Consider the following 23,580-nt stretch of genomic DNA (forward strand, 5'->3'; position numbering starts at 1 on the left):
TCAGGTTCGGCCGCCGAACCCATGAGGAGGTGGCTTCGGCTGCCCAAGCTTGCCCCCGAGCTTTTGGACTTTCGGCTCTGGAGGGGAGTTCGGCCGCCGAAGGTGCCGCCGAAGGTTAGAGACTTTCGTCTCTGGAGTGCCTTTCAGCCTCCGAAACTTGCCCCCGAAAGGGTTCGGCTGCCGAAAGTAGAGATTCGGCCGCTGAAGGTGCATGAGTTTCGTCTCTGGAGAGGACTTTCGGCCGCCGAACCTGCCGCTGAAAGTGTCCTGTCCAGCTTTCCTTTGCATGCTTTGCATGGATGTTAGAGTGAGTTTAAGGGGATTCTTGGGGCGTTTCATAGAGTTGTTCATAAGCTAGTTTGGTCCCTCATTTGAGTTTATCTGTGCTTACACAGACCAGAGGAACCAGAGAGAGCAGCAGTGAGTACTGCTCCAGAGTTTTCAGAGCCTGTAGAGTCAGTCCAGATAGCCAGAGGTGAGTGGAAATAAACTGAATACTTTTAATTGAGAAATAAAATGCTTTGAGCATAATTCATGTATCATGAATATATATCGTAGGTTGCTTGCATTACAATTCACGAATATGTTGCATTGCATAGATATTTGTTGATGTGGGTGAATGCTGAATGATCCAATAGTCTCTGAGAGAAGTCCAGGAGCCTTTGACTACGCCCTGACAGGTATAGAGAAGTCCAGGAGCCTTTGACTACACCCTGGCAGGTATAGTAAAGTCCAGGAGCCTTTGACTACGCCCTGGCAATGGTAAGTACAGAGGTGTTATATACACATATACATATATAACAGGAAGACCAGGTGCTGGATTCTACGCCCTGGCACGGCAGAGTTACTGGGACTATGTGGTGACAGGTTTACCCTTGATGTGGATTGTCTGTGGTTTGATGCATTCCATCAGAGCATGTGTTAATGACTATTTTACTGTTCTACTCACTGGGCTATAGAGCTCATCCCACTCCCTTAACTCCAGTTTTGCAGGTTCAGTATACAATATACAGAGGAGATCCACAGAGTACAGAAAGAGTAAAGAGATTTGTAATAGCTTAGAGTGGACATGTAATATTAAAGAGATGTAATAGTTGTGTATAAAGTTAGAAATGTGCTTGACTTAGTGATGTTTGTTATATAAATGATCTGTATATGTATATATGTGTTATTGTATGTGAAAAACTAGGCTTAACAGGTATGAGTTAACCCATCTAGAGCAAGCTCTAGTCAGGGGTACAGAGTACAGAGTACAGAGTACAGAGTACAGAGTACAGAGTATAGAGTACAGAGATAGTGCATGCACAGGTTAAGCCTTAGTTCAGAAAAGAGTTTTTATTTTCACAGAAAATGTATGATCATGTATGAGATTTACAGGTACACAGAGAGTATAGCAGGCTTGCTACGAGTTCTGGCGGCCTTAAGCCGACCTGAATCCTAGCACCGGTGACGGTCCATTTTGGGGTCGTTACATAGAACATGAATTAATCCCTTTGTCACACGATATCTAGTTTGAACATAAGCCATGGTCAATGTCAAACTTATAATGTTCAAACTTATGATTTCTCGATCTCTAAGTAGACTAATAAAAATCAAATGATATTGATCACACAATCAATTCATTTGAGTACGGCCATGCATTTCTCAGTCTCACTTATCGAGGGGCCTAGAAGATATCTCTCTCAGGCAATAGGCTCAGTCCCACAAGACCCATAAGTCATAAGTGGCCTCTAGCAAGATATTATGACTACCCAACTAATATGAGGATCAATAGTCCGATAAAGCCTAATAAATAGAACATGAATTAATCCCTTTGTCACACGATATCTAGTTTGAACATAAGCCATGGTCAATGTCAAACTTATAATGTTCAAACTTATGATTTCTCGATCTCTAAGTAGACTGATAAAAATCAAATGATATTGATCACACAATCAATTCATTTGAGTACGGCCATGCATTTCTCAGTCTCACTTATCGAGGGGCCCAGAAGATATCTCTCTCAGGGAGAGGGACAAATCCTATCTTGATTGTTCATTATCCTCTACATAATTTCTATTATGCTCAATCATAACCTTTATGACTGTCCGATTAAAGACAATGTTTGGTTATGTCAAAACATAATAGTCCTTATATTGGAAACTATGATAATCTCAAGTCAAAGGATTAAGACATAACTACTTTGAGATTCACTTATGACAATAACCCATGTAGTGATCTCAATGCGGATCCATCCAATACTTTGTTCTCTAACAAGTATCTATGATTATTGAATTATATCAATATATACATAATCATCTCATGATTATCAATCAATAATCATACTAGTTATATTTTATTATTATCAACATAATAATAAGTAACCAGGGATGATAATCATTATTATGTAACATACAAACAAATAATAATGATAAAAACCTCTTTTATTAATAACCAAAACGACATACAAAAAGGTCCAAGATAATGGCCTAGGGCATATACACTAACAATCTCCCACTTGCACTAGGCCTAATCATACAAGTATCTAATACCCATAGACCTAGTGTGCTGATCATGCTTGACCTGTGAAAGAGCCTTGGTTAGTGGATCTGCAATGTTGTCATTTGTGTCTACTTTGCATATTTTGATATCTCTTCTATCAATGATCTCTCGAATAAGGTGATATCGTTGGAGTATGTGTTTAGATCTCTGATGAGATCTGGGCTCCTTTGCCTATACTATGGCACCATTGTTATCACAATAAAGGTCCATAGGATTTACAATGCTGGGAACCACTCCCAACTGTGTGATGAATTTCTTCAACCAGAATGTCCCTTTAGATGCATCTGATGCTGCTATATACTCAGCTTCTGTTGTAGAATCTGCTACAGTGCTTTGCTTGGAACTTTTTCGGCTAACAGCTCCACCATTTAAAGTGAATACAAATCCTGACTGCAATCTGAAGTCATCTATGTCGGTTTGGAAACTAGCATCTGTGTAACCATTTACAACTAGCTCATCTTCCAATCCTCTATAAACTAGGAATGCATCCTTAGTCCTTCTAAGGTACTATAGGATATTCTTAACAGCTGTCCAGTGACTTTCACCGGAATCTGCCTGATATCTGCTTGTTGTGCTCAAGGCATATGAGACGTCTGGTCTAGTACATAACATGGCATACATGATAGATTCAATAGCAGAAGCATAAAGAATCTTATTCATCCGTTCTCGCTCATCAGATGTCATAGGACATTGATTCTTGCTGAGATGAATACCATGAGACATGGGCAACAATCCTCTTTTGGAATCTTTCATGTTGAACCTTTTCAGCACCTTGTCAATATAAGTACTTTGACTCAGACCGATTATCCTCTTGGATCTATCCCTATAGATCTTAATACCAAGGATATATGCAGCCTCACCTAAGTCCTTCATTGAAAAAGAATTCCCTAACCAAGTCTTAACTTTTTGCAAGGTAGGGATATCATTTCCAATGAGCAATATGTCATCCATATATAGGACTAGAAACGCAACTGCACTCCTACTAACCATCTTGTAAACACAAGGTTCATCTTCATTTTTGATGAATCCAAAGTCCTTGACTGTCTCATCAAAATGAAGATTCCAGCTCCGAGAAGCTTGCTTCAATCCATAAATGGATCTTTAAAGCTTGCAAATCTTTCCAGAATTCTCAAGGATTAAAAAACCCTCAGGTTGTGTCATGTACACATCCTCGAGCAAGTTTCCATTAAGGAAAGCTGTTTTGACATCCATTTGCCATATTTCGTAATCATAGTACGCAGCAATGGCAATGAGAATTCTAACCGACTTAAGCATTGCAACTGGCAAAAAGGTCTCATCATAGTCTATACCATGAGTTTGTTTGAAACCTTTTGCGACAAGTCTTGCTTTGTAGGTATGCACATTTCCATCCATGTCGATTTTCTTCTTGAAAACCCATTTGCAACCAATGGTCTTAACACCCTCAGGGGGATCAATTAATGACCAAACTCGATTGTCATACATGGATTGCATTTCAGATTTCATGGCAGAAAACCAATTCTCGGAATCTAGACCTAACACAGTCTCTTGATAGGTAGTAGGCTCATCTTGATCAATGAGCAAAAGTTCACGACTATCAGTCATGATAAATCCGTATCTCTCAGACTAATGACGTGTCCTATCAGATCTGCATGGGACTTGTGTCACCCTTTCAGTTTTCACAACTGTTTGTGATTCTGAAAGTGGTTCTATCGACGGTTCAATGCTCTCTTTTTGTGCTTGAGTTTCATCAAGTTGCATTGTACTCTCACTAAATCTCTGAGAGATAAATTCCTTTTTAAAAAAGGTATCATTTCGAGCAACAAACACTTTGTTCTCTGAGAGAATATAGAAATAATATCCTTTGGTTTCCTTAGAATACCCCACAAAATTGCACTTGATAGATTTTGGAGCTAGCTTATCTGAAATTGGGCCTTTCACATAAACCTCACAACCCCAAATCTTAAGAAAAGACAAACTGGGCATTTTGCCAGTCCATAACTCATATGGTGTCTTTTCAACCGCTTTCGATAGTGCTCAGTTTAAAATGAATGCAGCTGTTTCCAAGGCATAATCCCAAAACGATAAAGGGAGATTTGTTTGACTCATCATAGATCGAACTATATCTAATAAAGTTCGATTTCTCCTTTCAGAAACACCATTCCATTGTGGAGTTCCTGGAGGAGTTAATTGTGAAACAATTCTACAGTTTCTAAGATGTTCATCAAACTCTTGGCTCAAATATTCACCACCTCGATCAGATCGAAGCATCTTAATAGTTCTACCAAGTTGATTTTGTACTTCATTTTGAAAAGCTCTAAACATTTCAAAAGATTCATGCTTATGTTTCATTAGGTAGACATAGCCATATCTACTGAAATCATCAGTGAATGTAATGAAGTACTGATAACCTCCCCTAGCACTAATGCTTAGTGGGCCACATATATCTGTATGTATTAAGCCCAAGAAGTCTGAAGTCCTTTGACCTTGTCCAGTAAAAGGGTCCTTTGTCATCTTATCAAGCAAACAAGATTCACAATTTTCAAATGATTCAAAATCAAATGAATCTAATAAACCATTTTTATGGAGCTTAGATATGCGATTCTCATTTATATGGCTAAGACGACAGTGCCATAAATATGTTGGGTTTAACTCATTTGGTTTAGTTTTCTTAGAAGTTATGTTATAGATATTATTGTCTTTAGAATCATCTAGATTAAGGACATAAAGGCCATCATAAGAATTTGCAATACAATAAAGCAAATCTTTATTATAAATGAAGTATTTCTTATTCTTAATAAGAAATGAAAAACCTTCATCGTCCAAAACAGAAACTGAAATAATATTCCTACTCAAAGTAGGAACATAAAAGCAATTGTTCAAAACTAACAAAAGCCCATTGGGCAACACAAGTTCATATGTCCCTACAACTAATGCAGCAACTCTTGCTCCATTGCCTACACGTAGGTCCACATCATCCTTTTTCAGTTTTCTACTCCTTTTGAGACCCTGCACATTTGTACAAATGTGAGAACCACATCCGGTATCTAATACCCATGAAGTAGAAATAGATAAATTAATATCTATAACATAAATACCCGAAGTCGTAGTTTCACTACTCTTCTTCTTCTTGCACTCATCCAAATAGAGTTTGCAATTTCTCTTCTAATGCCCTAGTTCCTTGTAATGGAAGTAGACTCCTTCCTTAGGAACTTTTGTCTTGGATTGCCATTTAGGCTTGCCTCGTCCCTTAGACCCATTATCACATTTAGACTTGGGCTTTCCCTTATTTTTTATGGGGTTACCCTTAGTGACATTCAAAATTTGGGTAGGCCTTTTCTTGATATTTACCTCAGCTGTCTTCAGCATCCCATGCAGCTCAGGAATGGATTTCTCCATATTGTTCATGTTATAGTTCATGAAAAACTGAGAAAAACTGCTGGGTAAAGAATGTAGGATCAGATCCGTAGAGAGTTCTAAACTCAGAGGATAGCCAAGCCTAGCAAGGTGATCAATGTAGCCTTTCATCTTTAAAACATGAGCACTAATTGATTCACCTTCAGCCATTTTGCAATCATGCAATACAATGGTGGTTTCATACCTATCCTGCCTAGCTTGTTGTTGGAAAGTTTGTTTGAGATGGACACTCATCTCATAAGCCTCAAGGTGCTCCAGATCCTTCTGAAGTTCTGGGCACATAGTTGCCAACATAAGACATCCAATGTCATTAGAATCATCCATATGCTTCTTATGCTTGTTCTTAATAGCATTAGTAGCATCAGCAGGAGGTGGTCAAGGACAGCTTCATCAAGAACGTAGGACTTTTTCTCTTGCTTGAGAACAATTCTCAAGTTTCTAAACCAGTCAACAAAATTAGTCCCATTTTCTTTCAGTTTATCCTTCTCAAGGATGGATCGCAATGATAAGGTGAAATTGTTATTAGCAGCCATAATTATCTACAAAATATGCAAATATAATCAATTTAGTAAATTAATATTGAGGTGATAATAATCTCCCACTAAAATATAACCCTCAAAAATAATAATATTTTAGTGGGCTAAGATCCATATTTCACCTAATTCTAAATCAGTTTTGGCATGACACTTAGAACTAAGTTATTTAGGTAGGTAACTCCTTACCAATTACATCTAATGTAACTCTTAAAATTATGAGGTGTTGACATCATATGTCAAATGCATGTTATACCCCATCTAATGCCTTAGGCCCAAAACCGTTTTGATAGCCTAATTAAGCTCAACCAAAATTAAATAAATGAGTAACTATTACTCATCCTATCTTACTAGGATAATCTAAGCACTTTACTTTGACAAAACCTGCATTTTGGTGATCTTAGTCTTGATAGGTATTTAATATATGGGTGGCATTAAAACTTAAAATTTTAGAGTGAGGGTTCAACTTTTAATTTTAATTATTTTGTCTTGCATATATATATTATAGCATCCTATATGCATACATATATATATAGACTATCATGCATAGTATCTCATACTAATATATGGCAAAATAATAAAAGATAGTCATTTAAATCTCATTTAAAGACTAAAAGAAAATAATAAAATATTGTCATTTAAATATGATTTAAAGACTAAAAGAAAATAATTTTAAAATTTATTTTCTTATTATTATTATTATTATTTTTTATTTTTATTTTTTTTAATTCCAAGGGTAGAATTGTAATTAGGACATCTTCTTCCTCAGGAAGAAGCCTTAGCCGCCGCCCCGACCGACGCCCGACCCACCGGTGCGCGATCCATCGGTGCGCGACACACTAGTGCACGGCCCACCGGTGCGCGACACATCGGCGCGCGAAGCGCGCCACGCCAGTGCGCGACCCACCGTTCGTGACAATCACGAAGATGCCAGAGGCAAGTACGATGGTGGACGTGGCCCTGCAGTTGTGTTCTTCATCAACACGATTTGCAGAATTGTTTTTTAAAATTTTATTAATTTAATTTTTCTAACAAAAATTAAAATTATTTAAATGATCCAATCATTCATCCATAATTATCATGCCATTCTAATAAACATATATCACATATATCATATTAATCATGGCGTAATTAATTTAAATGAAAAGCACAGGATAGCTCTGATTAGGGGTGTGCATCGGTTGGTTCGGTTCGGTACCGAATGGAACCGGCCAAAATCGATTTAATCGAATTATTTCAAAATGTAAACCGAATCGAACCAAATAAGATAGAAAACCGAATCGAATCGAACTGAACTGGTTCGGTTCGGTTCTATTCGAAATCAATTTTTGAGCTTTTTGCATTGATCATTCACTTACAACTGAAATCAATTTCTCTGCATCTAGAAAACTTCTAATCTATGAATTCCATAATAATGCATGAAACCAACTTATACTGAACCTGTTCCTAATATAAAGAATGAAAACCAAAATTCTCAATTCAAAAACTCTAGGTCTTTGATGTTCTTTAGATGATGCCCAATTGAAATTTCGTCAATTGCTTATAAATTGCCACATTTCATAAACAATGGCCTTGGTACCATATCTGATTTTATTTCTATGTTCAGCCTGTGAGAGAGATGGCTGTGAAACACTGAAACTTACAAGCTAAACTTACAAGCTAAGTTCATGAAACTTACAGTGAAAAGAGTCTTGCGAGCGACGGCTACGAGAGAGAGACGCGAGCGATGGCCGTGAGAGAGACACGCGAAGGATGGAGAGAAGAGACTCTGGCTTTGGCGAGTGGGTGGCCGGTGGGTGGCTGTGGGATTGGCGATTGGGTGGGTGGGTGGCCGTGGCTGCGGGACTGAAGCGGCAAAGGATGGAGAGAAGAGACTGGCTTTAGCGAGTGGGTGGCAGGGTGGGTGGCTGTGGGATTGGCGACTGGATTGGGTTGCTGTGGCTACGGGACTGAAGAGAGATGAAGACGCGAAGGATGGAGATTAGGGATTTGGTCTGAGAGAGATGAAGGTATCGTATGCGCCGTGTGAAGAAGGACGTGGAATGGGAAGTGAACTGAATTGATATAACCCTATAATAAAACGCTGCGTTTAAGATTAAATTCGGTCGGTTCGGTTCGACCAAACTATTTTGACTCCAAAACCGAACCGAACCGATCAATCCGAAATTTTTAAAAATTAAAATCGAATCGAACCGATTTTATTTTAAAACCAAACCAAATTATTAAATTAAATCGGTTCGGTCGGTTATTTCGGTTCAAACCGAACAGTGCTCACCCCTAGCTCTGATACCACTGTTGGGAAATCCAGAGATTATTGCAATTCAAATTGCGCAGCGAAAAAATAAAATTTCTCTGATTTCCTTTTTCTAGAATCCGAGTGCTTCGTTTAATTCATAAGAATGATATGAGACTAACCTGTTAATCTCGTCGAGAAGATACAATGTTGGACTGATGGTGCTGCTTTTTCAAACGAACACCCTCTATGGTATCCACACGAATGTCCTCTATCCTTCTAGAGTGTTAGCTCTCTCAAAGATAGATAGATTATGTGCTCCACAATCTGCAGCTTTTTAGACTGAGTTTTCTAAAAAACGTGTACCTTCCACAATTCGTAGAAGGGGTATTTATATGTTTCAGTCTTTTGTTTTTCCCACAACTCCTGTGTTTTTCCTACAACTCCTTTTCCTAAAAGGAGTTGTGTTCATAACCCACTATCACAATCTCAGAGATACTCAAATATCTTATGTGATAGAGTCCTTTATCTGTAACAGTTACAGATAAACTGCAGATCTTTTAAATATTATTATCTCATAATAATAAATGATTAATAATAATAACACATTGTTATTATTAATTATATTAATGATTAATAATAATAACACTTTATTATTATTAATTATATTAATGGGCTTTGAGCTTTTAGCCCATTAATATGACATAGCACATCAACAACGTTCTTTTGTGTGTGACCCAATAGGCTCATATTAATTGGCAATAGGCCCAGTCCTACAAGGCCCATAAGTCATAAGTGGCCTCTAGCAAGAAATTATGACTACCCAACTAATATGAGGATCAATAGTCCGATAAAGCCTAATAAATAGAACATGAATTAATCCCTTTGTCACACGATATCTAGTTTGAACATAAGTCATGGTCAATGTCAAACTTATAATGTTTAAACTTATGATTTCTTGATCTCTAAGTAGACTGATAAAAATCAAATGATATTGATCACACTATAAATTCATTTGAGCACGACCATGCATTTCTCAGTCTCACTTATCGAGGGGCCCAGAAGATATCTCTCTTAGGGAGAGGGACAAATCCTATCTTGATTGTTCATTATCCTCTACATAAATTCTATTATGCTCAATCATAACTTTTATGACTGTCCGATTAAAGACAATATTTGGTTATGTCAAAACATAATAGTCCTTATGTTGGAAACTATGACAATCTCATGTCAAAGGATTAAGACATAACTACTTTGAGATTCACTTATGATAATAACCCATGTAGTGATCTCAATGCGGGTCCATCCAATACTTTGTTCTCTAACAAGTATCTATGATTATTGAATTATATCAACATATACATAATCATCTCATGATTATCAATCAATAATCATACTAGTTATATTTTATTATTATCAACATAATAATAAGTAACCAGGGATGATAATCATTATTATGTAACATACAAACAAATAATAATAATAAAAACCTCTTTTATTAATAACCAAAACGACATACAAAAAGGTCCAAGATAATGGCCTAGGGCATATACACTAACAATCTCCCACTTGCACTAGGCCTAATCATACAAGTATCTAATACCCATAGACCTAGTGTGTTGATCATGCTTGACCTGTGAAAGAGCCTTGTTTAGTGGATCTGCAATGTTGTCATTTGTGCCTACTTTGCATATTTTGATATCTCCTCTATCAATGATCTCCCGAATAAGGTGTTATCGCCCGAGTATGTGTTTAGATCTCTAATGAGATCTGGACTCCTTTGCCTGTACTATGGCACCATTGTTATCACAATAAAGGTCCATAGGATTTGCAATGCTGGGAACCACTCCCAACTATGTGATGAATTTCTTCAACCAGACTGCCTCTTTAGATGCATCTGATGCTGCTATATACTCAGCTTCTATTGTAGAATCTGCTACAGTGCTTTGTTTGGAACTTTTCTAGCTAACAGCTCCACCATTTAAAGTGAATACAAATCCTAACTGCGATCTGAAGTCATCTATGTCGGTTTGGAAACTAGCATATGTGTAACCATTTATAACTAGCTCGTCTTCCAATCCTCTATAAACTAGGAATGCATCCTTAGTCCTTCTAAGGTACTTTAGGATATTCTTAACAGCTGTCCAGTGACTTTCACCGGGATCTGCCTGATATCTGCTTGTTGTGCTCAAGGCATATGAGACGTCTGGTCTAGTACATAACATAGCATACATGATAGATCCAATAGCAGAAGCATAAGGAATCTTATTGGATCTATCCCTATAGATCTTAATACCAAGGATATATACAGCCTCACATAAGTCCTTCATTGAAAAAGAATTCCCTAACCAAGTCTTAACTTTTTGCAAGGTAGGGATATCATTTCCAATGAGCAATATGTCATCCACATATAGGACTAGAAACACAACTGCACTCCCACTAACCATCTTGTAAACACAAGGTTCATCTTCATTTTTGATGAATCCAAAGTCCCTGACTGTCTCATCAAAATGAAGATTCCAGCTCCGAGAAGCTTGCTTCAATCCATAAATGGATCTCTGAAGCTTGCAAATCTTTCCAGAATTCTCAGGGATTACAAAACCCTCAGGTTGTGTCGTGTACACATCCTCGAGCAAGTTTCCATTAAGGAAAGCTGTTTTGACATCCATTTGCCATATTTCGTAATCATAGTATGCAGCAATGGCAATGAGAATTCTAACCGACTTAAGCATTGCAACTGGCGAAAAGGTCTCATCATAGTCTATACCATGTGAGTGTTTGAAACCTTTTGCGACAAGCCTTGCTTTGTAGGTATGCACATTTCCATCCATGTCGGTTTTGTTCTTGAAAACCCATTTGCAACCAATGGTCTTAAGACCCTAAGGGGGATCAATTAATGACCAAACTCGATTGTCATACATGGATTACATTTCAGATTTCAAGGCAGAAAGCCAATTCTCGGAATCTGGACCTGACATAGTCTCTTGATAGGTAGTAGGCTCATCTTGATCAATGAGCAAAAGTTCACGACTATCAGTCATGAGAAATCCGTATCTCTCAGACTAATGACGTGTCCTATCAGATCTGCATGGGACTTGTGTCACCCTTTCAGTTTTCACAACCGTTTATGGTTCTGAAAGTGGTTCTATCGACGGTTCAATGCTCTCTTGTAGTGCTTGAGTTTCCTCAAGTTGCACTGTACGCCCATTAAATCTCTGAGAGATAAATTCCTTTTCCAAAAAAGTATCATTTCGAGCAACAAACACTTTGTTCTTTGAGGGAATATAGAAATAGTATCCTTTGGTTTCCTTAGGATACCCCCCAAAATTGCACTTGATAGATTTTGGAGCTAGCTTATCTGAAATTAGGCCTTTCACATAAGCCTCACAACCCCAAATCTTAAGTAAAGACAAACTGGGCATTTTGCCAGTCCATAACTCATATTGTGTCTTTTCAACCGCTTTCGATAGTGCTAAGTTTAAAATGAATGCAACTGTTTCTAAGGTATAACCCCAAAATGATAAAGGGAGATTTTTTTGACTCATCACAGATCGAACTATATCTAATAAAGTTCGATTTCTCCTTTCAGAAACACCATTCTATTGTGGATGTAATACCCGGCTAGACTCCGGTATCGAAATTCCTACCGTCCGGTGGAATCTCGGATGTCGGAAACCTCTAGAAGGGTAAAACCATGTTTTTATAAAATGTTTTAATGTATTTTATGGTTTTAAGCAAGAAAGGAAATTGAGTTTTGAATGAAAAAGATCAAGGAGGCATTTCCAGGTTCGGCCGCCGAACCTCAAGTTCGGCCGCCGAACATTGGATAGTTTAGGGGGGCAAGTTAGGCTTCTGAAAGTTTCAAAGGTTTGGCCGCCGAACCTCATGTTCAGCCGCCGAACTTGCATGAGTTTTGGAGGCACTTTAGGCTGCCGAAAGGTGGTCTGGCAGCCCCTATAAAAGGGCTCCATGGCCAAAATGGGCGAGCTTTCTCCCCGTTTTTGGCCAACGGTGAGTCCATGCTCTCCCATGGTTGATCTATGATGTTTTTCCTCCGATCTTTCATGTTTTAACAAGCTTTATGTTGATTTGAAGATATTTGAACAAAAAGAGCAAGTTTTGAAGCTTGGAGACCAAAGAGTTGATTTCTCCCCATCTCCGAGCTAGAATCGTCTCTCCTCTCGTTCTTCAAGAGGTAAGAGTAGATCCATAGTTCATTTCATGTTTTAAGCAAGTTTTATGAAGTTTCTTGGGGTAGAAATGCATGTGTAGGTTTATGATGAGTTTTTAGTTAAATGTGTGTTTATGAACAATGTATATTGAATATGCATGTTTGATGTGTTTTGGTTGGGGTTTAAGTTAGTTTGAGACCCCTATGTGCTTGTTGGCTTGAGTTTGCTTGTTGTAGAATAGGTAAATGCATGTTGAATGAGTTGGGAGGCTGTTTGTGCATGTTGGAGCTGAGTTTCTGCCCTTTGGGAAGAACTCAGGTTCGGCAGCCGAAGGCTCTTTCGGCCGCCGAACCTGCCTGTGGAGGCCAACTTTTGGCTGTTGAACCCTGCCCCCGAAGGTGCATGACTTTCGGCTCTGGAGGGCCTTTCGGCTGCCGAACCTGCCGCCGAAAGTGCCCTGGGCAGCCCTCCTTTGCATGTTTTCTATGATTGTTTTGAGGTGTTTTAGGGGTTTTTTGGGGAGTATTTTTAAGTCATGTTCATGGATGTTTGGTCCCTTATTTGAGTCCACCTGTGTAGGTTCGGACCCGAGGAACCGAGGACCTCAGCGGTGAGATAGCTGCTTCTGAGTCATTAGAGTTTCAGCCAGAGGTGAGTGGAATAACTCTTTATGTTTCAAAGCAAATAAATAAATTTTGAGCATGATACATGCATCACGTATGCCATGAGATATATTAGGTTGTTTGCATTAGAATTCACGAATATGTTGCATTGCATTATTTGATGTTGATGTGGATGGATGTTGGATGATCCTTTAGTCCTCGTACGATATGATATGATGATGATACGGTATGGAAGACCAGTGAGGCCCATTCTACGCCCCTGGCACTATGGTAAGAGAAAGACCAGTGAGGCCCATTCTACGCCCCTGGCATGATTGGACTATGTTGAGGACTATTGGTGACAAGTCCACCCTTGATGTGATTTGTTTGTGATGTGTTTGTGATGTGTTGCATTTCATGAAAGCATGAAATTTAAATGGAATGTTTATTTATTCTGCTCACTGGGCTTTATAGCTCACCCCTCTCCCTTAACCCCCAGGTTTGCAGGTACAGGGTAGACCAGGAGGTCAGCAGGAGTAGAGTCATGTTGTATGTAATAGATAGAAGTGGACATGAACATGAATATGATGTAATGTAAAAGTATAGTATAGAAATGTAATGTATTGATGCTTATGGAAGTTTAGAATTGTGCTTGACCATAGTATGTTGTTAATCCCTCTCTAGTACATGATCTTAAATGTTAATGATGATTATTGTAAACCAAGCTTAATGTATGTTATGTTACCCCATTGGAGTATTTGATGAGGACTCCAGTGCGAGGTTTTATGTTATGATTTGTGCATGCACAGGTTAAGCTTGGTGAAAGTATGAATGAAAGAATGAATGAAAGAATGAATGAATGATTAAATGAGAAAGTTTTAAATTTTTATGTAATTGTTGATCATGTATGGGATTAAACAGGTATACAGGATGAATGTTTGGCTTGCTACGGGTCCCGGCGGCCTTAAGCCGATCTGGATCCTAGCGCCGGTAGCGGTCTGATTTTTGGGTCGTTACAGATTGGTATCAGAGCCCTAGGTTCATATGGTCGGACCTAGAGTGTCGGGCTGATAGATGTTCTAGAAGGTTAAGCACAATAGGAAAATCATGTCCACTAGGATAGGATATAGAGTCCTGTCTTGAATGATGATGTGAAATGCCATGATTATATGCAGGTGCATTAAAGATATACTATGTATGTGATTTATGTGATGCGGGTTCATGTGTTTTCACATGAACCATTTGATGCTAATGTTGTGCTATGTGTGCTGTTTTTCAGTAATCAGGATGAGGGGAACTCGTCGATCTGCACGATTGACTGGAGTACCACCGGAGGATGAGGGCATGAGTGCCCATCCCCCTGCATTGCCAAGGGCAATCTCTAGCAGGTCTAGCAGGGAAAGAGCAGTGAGAGACCCTAGAAGGTCTTTGGATATGAACAGAAGCAGATCAGTAAGGGGAACAGTTCAAGGAGGAATGTCAGAGGAGGGATGGCAGTCTAGGAGTGAGTATGTCGGAGGAGGGTATGGGAGAGTCCCAAGGAGGCACTCAGGCCTCGGGATTTGTTCAGCCACCCTAGTACCCACCCTTTTCTCAGAATCCCGGGTATTCGATGGGAGGTACATCGGACTACCCTAGCTTTAACCCTTACCACTCCCATATGCCATACCCACCTTTCTACCCACCATACCCCCAGTACCCTATGTACCCACCCCCATCTTTCTACCTAGGTACAGCAAACCCTACCCCGGGGGATGCTGCACCTCCTCCACCATCAGCAGCACCTACTGTCCCAGAAACCCAAATGCCTAAACCTAGCTCATCTGGAGGGAGCAAGGTCAAGATGACCGACTACATGAAGCTGGGTGCTCCCCAGTATGAAACAGGTGATGACCCGTTTGTGTATCTTGAGAGGGTCAAGATGATTATAGATGAGATAGGAGCTGATGACAGTAGAGCCATTCAGATGGCTGGGTTCACGCTAAAATGCAAGAAGGCCCGTGAGTGGTTCAAGAACTATGTGAACCCGAGATTGGACAACCTATCATGGGAGGAGTTTACAAATGAGTTTGCAGGATGGGCTTTCCCTGATAGTTCAAGGGAGTTAAAGATGATTGAATTTGAGCAGTTGAGGCAGACGGATGAGATGAGTGTGGATGAGTATACAGACAGATTCTTAGAGCTGTTGCCATTTGCAGGGCAGAATCTAGACACGGATCAGAAGAAGTCAAGGAGGTATATCATGAGGCTCCATTCCAGGTATTCCTCCTTGATTCAGTCAGCAGAGAGGGAGAGTTTCCATGCCATAGTGGATATGGCTCGGAGGATGGAGGCTAGTGCAATCATCGAAGGGAAAGTTAATCAGTCAGTGGCACAGCCTTCTGGTTCCAAGACCCCTGGTGGGGGCAAGTTGGACCCTTCTTCTCTGAGTTCAGCTAGTAAGAGGTGGAGCAGTACCATCAAGAAGTCAAAGAAGAACAAGTTCTGGAGCAAGATCAAGTCAGGTCTGGGATTGGGAAGTGGCTCGAGCTCAGGTGTAGATAATGCAGTATGTAGGAAGTGTGGGAAGCCGCACAAGGGCGTATGCTTGGTTGGGACGACAGCCTGCTTCAGGTGTGGGCAGGAGGGACACATGGCTCGGGAGTGTCCTAGAGCAGCTTTTGTGGCGCAGTCTTAGCAGACAGCTTCTGGTAGTGTGGCTCAACCAGCAGCTCCAGCCGCGACTCAGGCTAGTGGCAGAGGCAGAGGGAGAGGGGCAGCCTCTTCTTCAGTGGGTTTCAGGGGTGAAGGTCCATCAGCTCTAGCACGGATCTTCACCATGACACAGCAGGAGGCAAATGCATCAAACACAGTGGTGTCAGGTAATCTCATCATTGGTTGTTCTGATGTTTATGCCTTAATGGACCCTGGTGCATCTCATTCTTTCATTGCTCCGAGGGCCGTCGAGAGGTTGGGATTGATGGTCTCTGGGTTAGAGTGTCCCCTATGGGTCCCAAGTGTGACCCGTCAGTGGCAGAGTCAGTCTGCCAGTATAGTCCAGTTTTTGTTGAGGGAAGATGCCTTTCAGCCGACCTTGTGGTTCTAGATTTGACAGATTTTGACGTCATTCTAGGGATGGATTGGCTATCTACCCATGGTGCTACCTTAGACTGCAGAGACAAGGTAGTCAAGTTCAGATGTCAGGATGGGTCAGAGGTTGTCTTCAGAGGAGACAGGGGGAGTACACCTAGAGGTTTGATATAAGCCCTACAGGCTCGTAGGCTGCTCAGGAGGGGTTGTCAGGGTTTTCTAGCTCATGTGAGAGAGCTGGATAGTCATGTCAGAGAGCCCGCCTCAGTGCCTGTGGTCAGTGAGTTCTTAGATGTTTTCTCAGATGAGCTGCCAGGTTTACCACCTGCTAGGGAGATAGAGTTCGAAATTGAATTGATGCCTGGAACCAGACCGATCTCTATTCCTCCCTACAGGATGGCACCAGCAGAATTGAAGGAGCTTAAGGAGCAGTTGCAAGAGTTGGTAGATAGAGGATTCATTCGACCGAGTACCTCGCCTTGGGGTGCTCCAGTGCTATTTGTGAAAAAGAAGGATGGATCTCTCAGACTTTGTATCGACTACAGGCAGTTGAACAAGGTCACTACTAAGAATAAGTACCCGTTGCCAAGGATCGACGATCTATTCGACCAGCTAGCAGGAGCAGGTTGTTTCTCCAAAATAGATCTGAGATCGGGGTACCATCAGTTGAGGATAAGAGAAGAGGATGTGCCGAAGAGGCGTTCAGAACCAGATATGGGCACTATGAGTTCCTTGTGATGCCGTTCGGGTTAACCAATGCCCCTGAAGCATTCATGGACCTCATGAACAGAGTTTTCAGTCAATACCTGGATCACTTTGTTATTGTCTTCATAGATGATATCTTAGTGTATTCCAGTAATGCAAAGGAGCATGCCCATCATCTGAGGTTAGTTCTGCAAACCTTGAGGGAACACGGCTTGTATGCCAAGTTCTCCAAGTGTGAGTTCTGGTTGAGGAGCATTTCATTCTTGGGGCACGTTGTGTCAGAAAATGGAATCGAGGTAGACCCCAAGAAAGTGGAAGCTATAGCTAACTGGCCTAGACCCACTACAGTGACAGAGATCAAGAGCTTCTTGGGTTTGGCAGGTTACTACAGGAGATTCGTCCAGGACTTCTCTAAGATTGCAGCTCCTATGACCAGACTGACTAAGAAGAACCAGAGGTTTGTATGGATCGACCAGTGTGAAGAAAGCTTTGAGGAGCTCAAGAAGAGGTTGACTTCAGCACTAGTGTTAGCTCTGCCAACTAGTAATGAAGACTTCTCAGTGTATTGTGATGCGTCCCGTGTGGGACTGGGTTGTGTGCTAATGCAGAATGAAAGGGTGATTGCTTATGCTTCTAGGCAGCTGAAGAAGCATGAGTTGAATTACCCTACACATGACCTTGAGATGGCAGCGGTAATCTTTGCACTCAAGATGTGGAGGCATTACCTTTATGGGGTAAAATGTGAGATCTTCACAGATCATAAAAGCCTGCAGTACATCCTGAGTCAGAGAGAGCTGAATTTGAGGCAGAGAAGATGGGTAGAACTGCTCAGTGACTATGATTGCAAGATCCAGTACCATTCGGGTAAGGCGAATGTTGTGGCAGACGCCTTAAGCCGGAAATCACTTGGTAGTTTGTCCCATATTTCAGCAGAGAGGAGGCCAGTAGTGAGGGAGTTCTTCGAGCTCATCAATGAGGGTCTACAGTTGGAGTTGTCTGGTACAGGTGCTTTGATAGCCCAGATGAGAGTGGCACCCATGTTTCTGGAGCAGGTGGCTCAGAAACAGCATGAGGACCCAGAGTTAGTGAAGATTGCCAGGACTATTCAGTCAGGCAAGAATGAAGAGTTTAGATTTGACAGCAAGGGGATCCTCCGCTATGGGAATAGATTGTGTGTACCAGATGACGTAGGTCTGAAGGGAGACATTATGAAAGAGGCTCATAATGCCAGATACAGTGTTCACCCTGGAGCCACCAAGATGTATCAAAATCTCAAGAGAGTGTATTGGTGGCCAGCTATGAAAAGAGAAGTGGCACAGTTTGTGTCAGCCTGCGAAGTGTGTCAGAGGGTGAAGCTGGAACATCAGAAGTCGGCTGGAATGCTTAACCCACTACCTATTCCAGAGTGGAAATGGGAGAATATAGCTATGGACTTCGTGGTGGGGCTACCGGCGGCGTCCAACAGATTGGACTCCATATGGGTGATTGTGGACAGACTGACCAAATCTGCTCACTTCATCCCTGTCAGGAGTGGCTATTCTGTGGACAAGTTGGCGCAGGTGTATGTAGATGAGGTTGTCAGGCTGCATGGGGTTCCTGTTTCAATAGTGTCTGATAGAGGGCCCCAGTTCACCTCCAGGTTTTGGCGGAGTCTGCAGAACGCTATGGGTACCAGGTTGGATTTTAGCACTGCTTTCCATCCTCAGACTGACGGACAGTCAGAGAGGACCATCCAAACAATAGAGGATATGCTCAGAATGTGTGTGCTGGATTTTGGCAGTTCTTGGAGGCAACATCTACCTTTGGTGGAGTTTGCTTACAATAACAGCCATCATGCTAGCATAGGGATGGCTCCATATGAAGCATTGTATGGAAGGAAGTGCAGGTCGCCTGTTTGTTGGGAAGAAGTTGGAGAAAGGGCCTTGGCAGGGCCTGAGCTTGTAGAGATCACCAGCAGAGTGGTGCCCATAATCAGATAAAGGATCAAGACTGCTGTGAGCAGGCAAAGGAGTTATGCAGATATCCGCAGAAGGCAAGTAGAGTTTCAGGAGGGGGATTTGGTATTGCTTAAGGTGTCTCCAATGAAAAGGGTGATTCGGTTTGGGAAGAAAGGTAAACTAGCTCCACGGTACATCGGACCCTTTGAGATCTTGCAGAAGATCGGTAATGTATCGTATAAGCTGGATTTACCTGCTTCTATGGAGAGAATCTGTAATACCCGGCTAGACTCCGATATCGAAATTCCTACCGTCCGGTGGAATTTCGGATGTTGGAGACCTCTAGAAGGGTAAAACCATGTTTTCATGAAATGTTTTAATGTTTTTGATGATTTTAAGTAAAGAGGAAATGAGTTTTTGAATAAAAACACCCTTGGAGGAAACTCAGGTTCGGCCGCCGAAACTCAAAGTTCGGCCGCCGAACATGCATGCACTTCGGGAGTGCTTTAGGCCCCCGAAGGCATAAGTGAGGAAAGTCCAGGTTCGGCCGCCGAACATGGCATGCATGCGGAGGCACATTCGGCCCCCGAACGTGGCCTGGCCAGCCACTATAAAAGGGTCCCTTAGCCGAAAATGGGCGAGCTTTTTCCCCATTTTCGGCCAAGGTGAGTCCTTCCGCCATTCCTCACCATCCTTGAGTTCTTTCCTTCAAATCTTTCAAGTTTTTCACAAGCTTTTGCTTTGTTTTGAAGATTTTCGAATTTAAAGCAAGTTTTGGAGCTTTGAGGTTCAAGAACTCAAAATCTCCCACCTCCGAGTTTAGGACGTCTCTCTCTCTCGATCTTCAAGAGGTAAGAGCCGATCTTAAGCTCATTTCATGTTTAAAGTAAGTTTTATGCAAGATCTATGGGGTAGAATGCATGTTTAGCTCATAGTTAGGTTTTTGAGTTAATGTTATGTTTTGAGCATGTATGTTGAATTTGTGTTGTTGTTGTGTGTTGTAGTTGGGGTTTAAGTTAGTTTGAAGCCCCTAGGAGCCAATGTATGTATATTTGCATGTTTTGGATGAATTATATGCATGTTGAAAGACTTGGGAGACAAATGTGCATAAAGGAGCCAAGTTTCTGCCCTTTGGCAGAAACCAGGTTCGGCAGCCGAAGGAACTTTCGGCCGCCGAACAAGGCTGGGGAGGCAGGCCTTTCGGCTGCCGAAGTTGCCCCCAAAAAGAGACTTTCGTCTCTGTAACACCCGGCTGGAGTCCGGCATCGGCATTCTGCTTTCTGGTGGGATTCGGGATGTCGGAAGTCTCTAGAAGGGTATGATTTATGTTTTTCTTAAATGTTTTACTATGTTTATCACGTTTTATGCATAAGGAAATGAATTTTTGAGTGAAATGAACCAAGGCAGAAAAGCCAGGTTCGGCCGCCGAAGTTGAGGTTCGGCCGCCGAACATGCATGGCTTTCGGTTTCACGTGTGGCCGCCGAAGGTGGTCTGGCCAGCCACCTATAAATGGCCCTCAGTCGGTTGAAGCGGTCAGAGCACCGTTTCTTTTACTTGCTGAGGTGAAACTCTGTCCGTTGTGAGGTTTCTTTCATGTTTTCAGTAAATCATGCACAGATGTGATTAGTTTTTATGGTATTTTGAAGGTTTTAAGCTAAAAACTCAAAGTTGTGAAGTTTGGAGAGTTTGAAGGCAAGTTGCTCCAAAACTCCACGTGAGGATCATTCATCTACTTGTTTTCACACGGTAAGTGAAGATCCTGAGCTTGTTTTTATGTTTTCTGAAGGTTTTATGGGGTTTATGGAGAGAGTTGCATGAATAGGGTAAAAAGAGAGGTTTTGATGATTTTGTGCATAGAGCTTGTTTCTGTGTTGTTTTTGTTGTGTGTTTGGGGTTTTACGGTAGTTTCTGACCCCTTTGAGCATATACATGAGTGTATGCAAGTTGAGGAAGTGTGGTGTGAAGTGGGAGAAGGGTTTGGTGCATTTGGCGAGAGGCAGGGCAAGTTTCTGCCCTGCTGATGAACTCAGGTTCGGCCGCCGAAGGTACATTCGGCCTCCGAACCCCTGAGGAGGTGTGAGGAGGTGGCTTCGGCTGCCCAAGCTTGCCCCCGAGCTTTTGGACTTTCGGCTCTGGAGGGAAGTTCGGCCGCCGAAGGTGCCACCGAAGGTTAGAGACTTTCGTCTCTGGAGTGCCTTTTGGCCTCCGAAACTTGCCCCCGAAAGGGTTCGGCTGCCGAAAGTAGAGATTCGGCCGCCGAAGGTGCTTGAGTTTCGTCTCTGGAGAGGACTTTCGGCCGCCGAACCTGCCGCCGAAAGTGTTCTGTCCAGCCTTCTTTTGCATGCTTTGCATGGATAGTTGAGTACTTTTAAGGGGTTTCTTGGGGAGGTTATTAGAGTTGTTCATACGCTAGTTTGGTCCCTCATTTGAGTCTATCTGTATAGGTACAGACCAGAGGAACCAGAGAGAGCAGCAGTGAGTTCTGCTCCAGAGATTACAGAGCCTGCAGAGTCAGTCAGTCCAGATAGCCAGAGGTGAGTGGAACTAAACTTAACGCTTTTACTTGCACAATGGAATGTTTTAGCATATCTCATGCATCATGATTATGCCATAGAATGATTGCATTAGTATCCACGAATATGTTGCATTGCATCGTTATGTGATGATGTGAGTGAATGCTGAATGATCCAATAGTCTCAGACAGGAAGTCCAGGAGCCTTTGACTACGCCCTGGCAGGTATAGAGAAGACCAGGAGCCTTTGACTACGCCCTGGCAGGTATAGCAAAGTCCAGGAGCCTTTGACTACGCCCTGGCAATGGTAAGTACAGAGCTGTTATATACACATATATCTATATGACAGGAAGACCAGGTGCTCGATTCTACGCCCTAGCACAGAGTTACTGGGACTATATGGTGACAAGTTTACTCTTGATGTGGTTTATCTGTGTTATGACGCATTCCATGAGATCATGTTTTACTGTTCTACTCACTGGGCTATAGAGCTCATCCCACTCCCTTAACCCCAGTTTTGCAGGTTCAGTGTACAGTGTACAGGGACAGTCCAGCAGAGTACGGAAAGAGTAAAGAGATTTGTAATAGCCTAGAGTGGACATGTAATATTAAAGAGATGTAATAATTGTGTGTCTAAAGTTAGACATGTGCTTGACTTAGTGATGTATGTTGTGTACATGATTTGGATATGTATATCTGTTTTTCTGTATGTGAAAAACCAGGCTTAACAGGTATGAGTTAACCCATCTAGAGCAAGCTCTAGTCAGGGGTACAGAGTACAGAGTACAGAGTACAGAGTACAGAGTACAGAGTACAGAGTACAGAGTACAGAGTACAGAGTACATAGGACAGAGTACAGAGTACAGAGATAGTGCATGCACAGGTTAAGCCTTGGTTCAGCAAAGAGTTTTTATTTTCACAGAAAATGTATGATCATGTATGAGTTTTACAGGTATGCAGAGAGTATAGCAGGCTTGCTACGGGTTCTAGCGGCCTTAAGCCGACCTGAATCCTAGCGCCGGTGACGGTCCATTTTGGGGTCGTTACAGATTGGTATCAGAGCCCTAGGTTCACATGATCGGACCTATAGAGACAGTGTCGAGCTCATAGAGGTTAAAAGTGGTCAAGCACAATAGGAAATCATGTCCACTGGGATAGGGTTTTGAGTCCTATCTGCTTGCTATGCCATGAGTTATGCATGTGCATGATTGATTTGTGAGGTTTATGTGCTAAAGTGCTATGTTATGTGTTGTTTTCCAGAGAGAGTAAAGATGAGAGGAACTCGTCGATCAGCTCGATTGACTGGAGTCCCACCAGAGAGTGAGAGACCAGCTGCTCGTCCTCCTGCATTGCCAAGGGCAAGGTCGCAGAGATCTAGCAGGGAAGGTACGTCAATAGACCCTAGAAGGTCTGTCGACGAGAGCAGAAGAGGAACAGCTAGGGGAGGAAGATCAGAGGAAAGGAGGGAAGCTATGGAGATTGATCAGTCTAGAGATGACAGCATGGGTATAGGCAGATTTGAGGAAGGTATGGGAGAGTCGCAGGGAGGCGCTCAGACCTCAGGTTTTGGCTATCCAGAGTATCCGATGGGAGGTATGTCGGAGTACTCGAGTTTTGTCCCCTATCCTCCTTACATGCCTTATATGCCTTATTCTTACTACCCACCATATCCTATGTATCCATCTTCCCCTACCCATCCAAGTGCAGCACACCCAGAGCTAAATGAACCAGTACCACCACCAGAACCAGTAGCCCCTGTTGTTGACAGACATCAACCTAGCTCCTCTGGAGGTAAAGTGCAAATGACGGAGTACTTGAAATTGGATGCTCCTAAATACAACACGGGAGATGATCCATTTGATTACCTCAGAGCAGTGAG

The sequence above is a fragment of the Manihot esculenta genome, chromosome 3, assembly GCF_001659605.2.
Source record: "Manihot esculenta cultivar AM560-2 chromosome 3, M.esculenta_v8, whole genome shotgun sequence".
In the NCBI taxonomy this organism is placed as follows: Eukaryota; Viridiplantae; Streptophyta; class Magnoliopsida; order Malpighiales; family Euphorbiaceae; genus Manihot; species Manihot esculenta.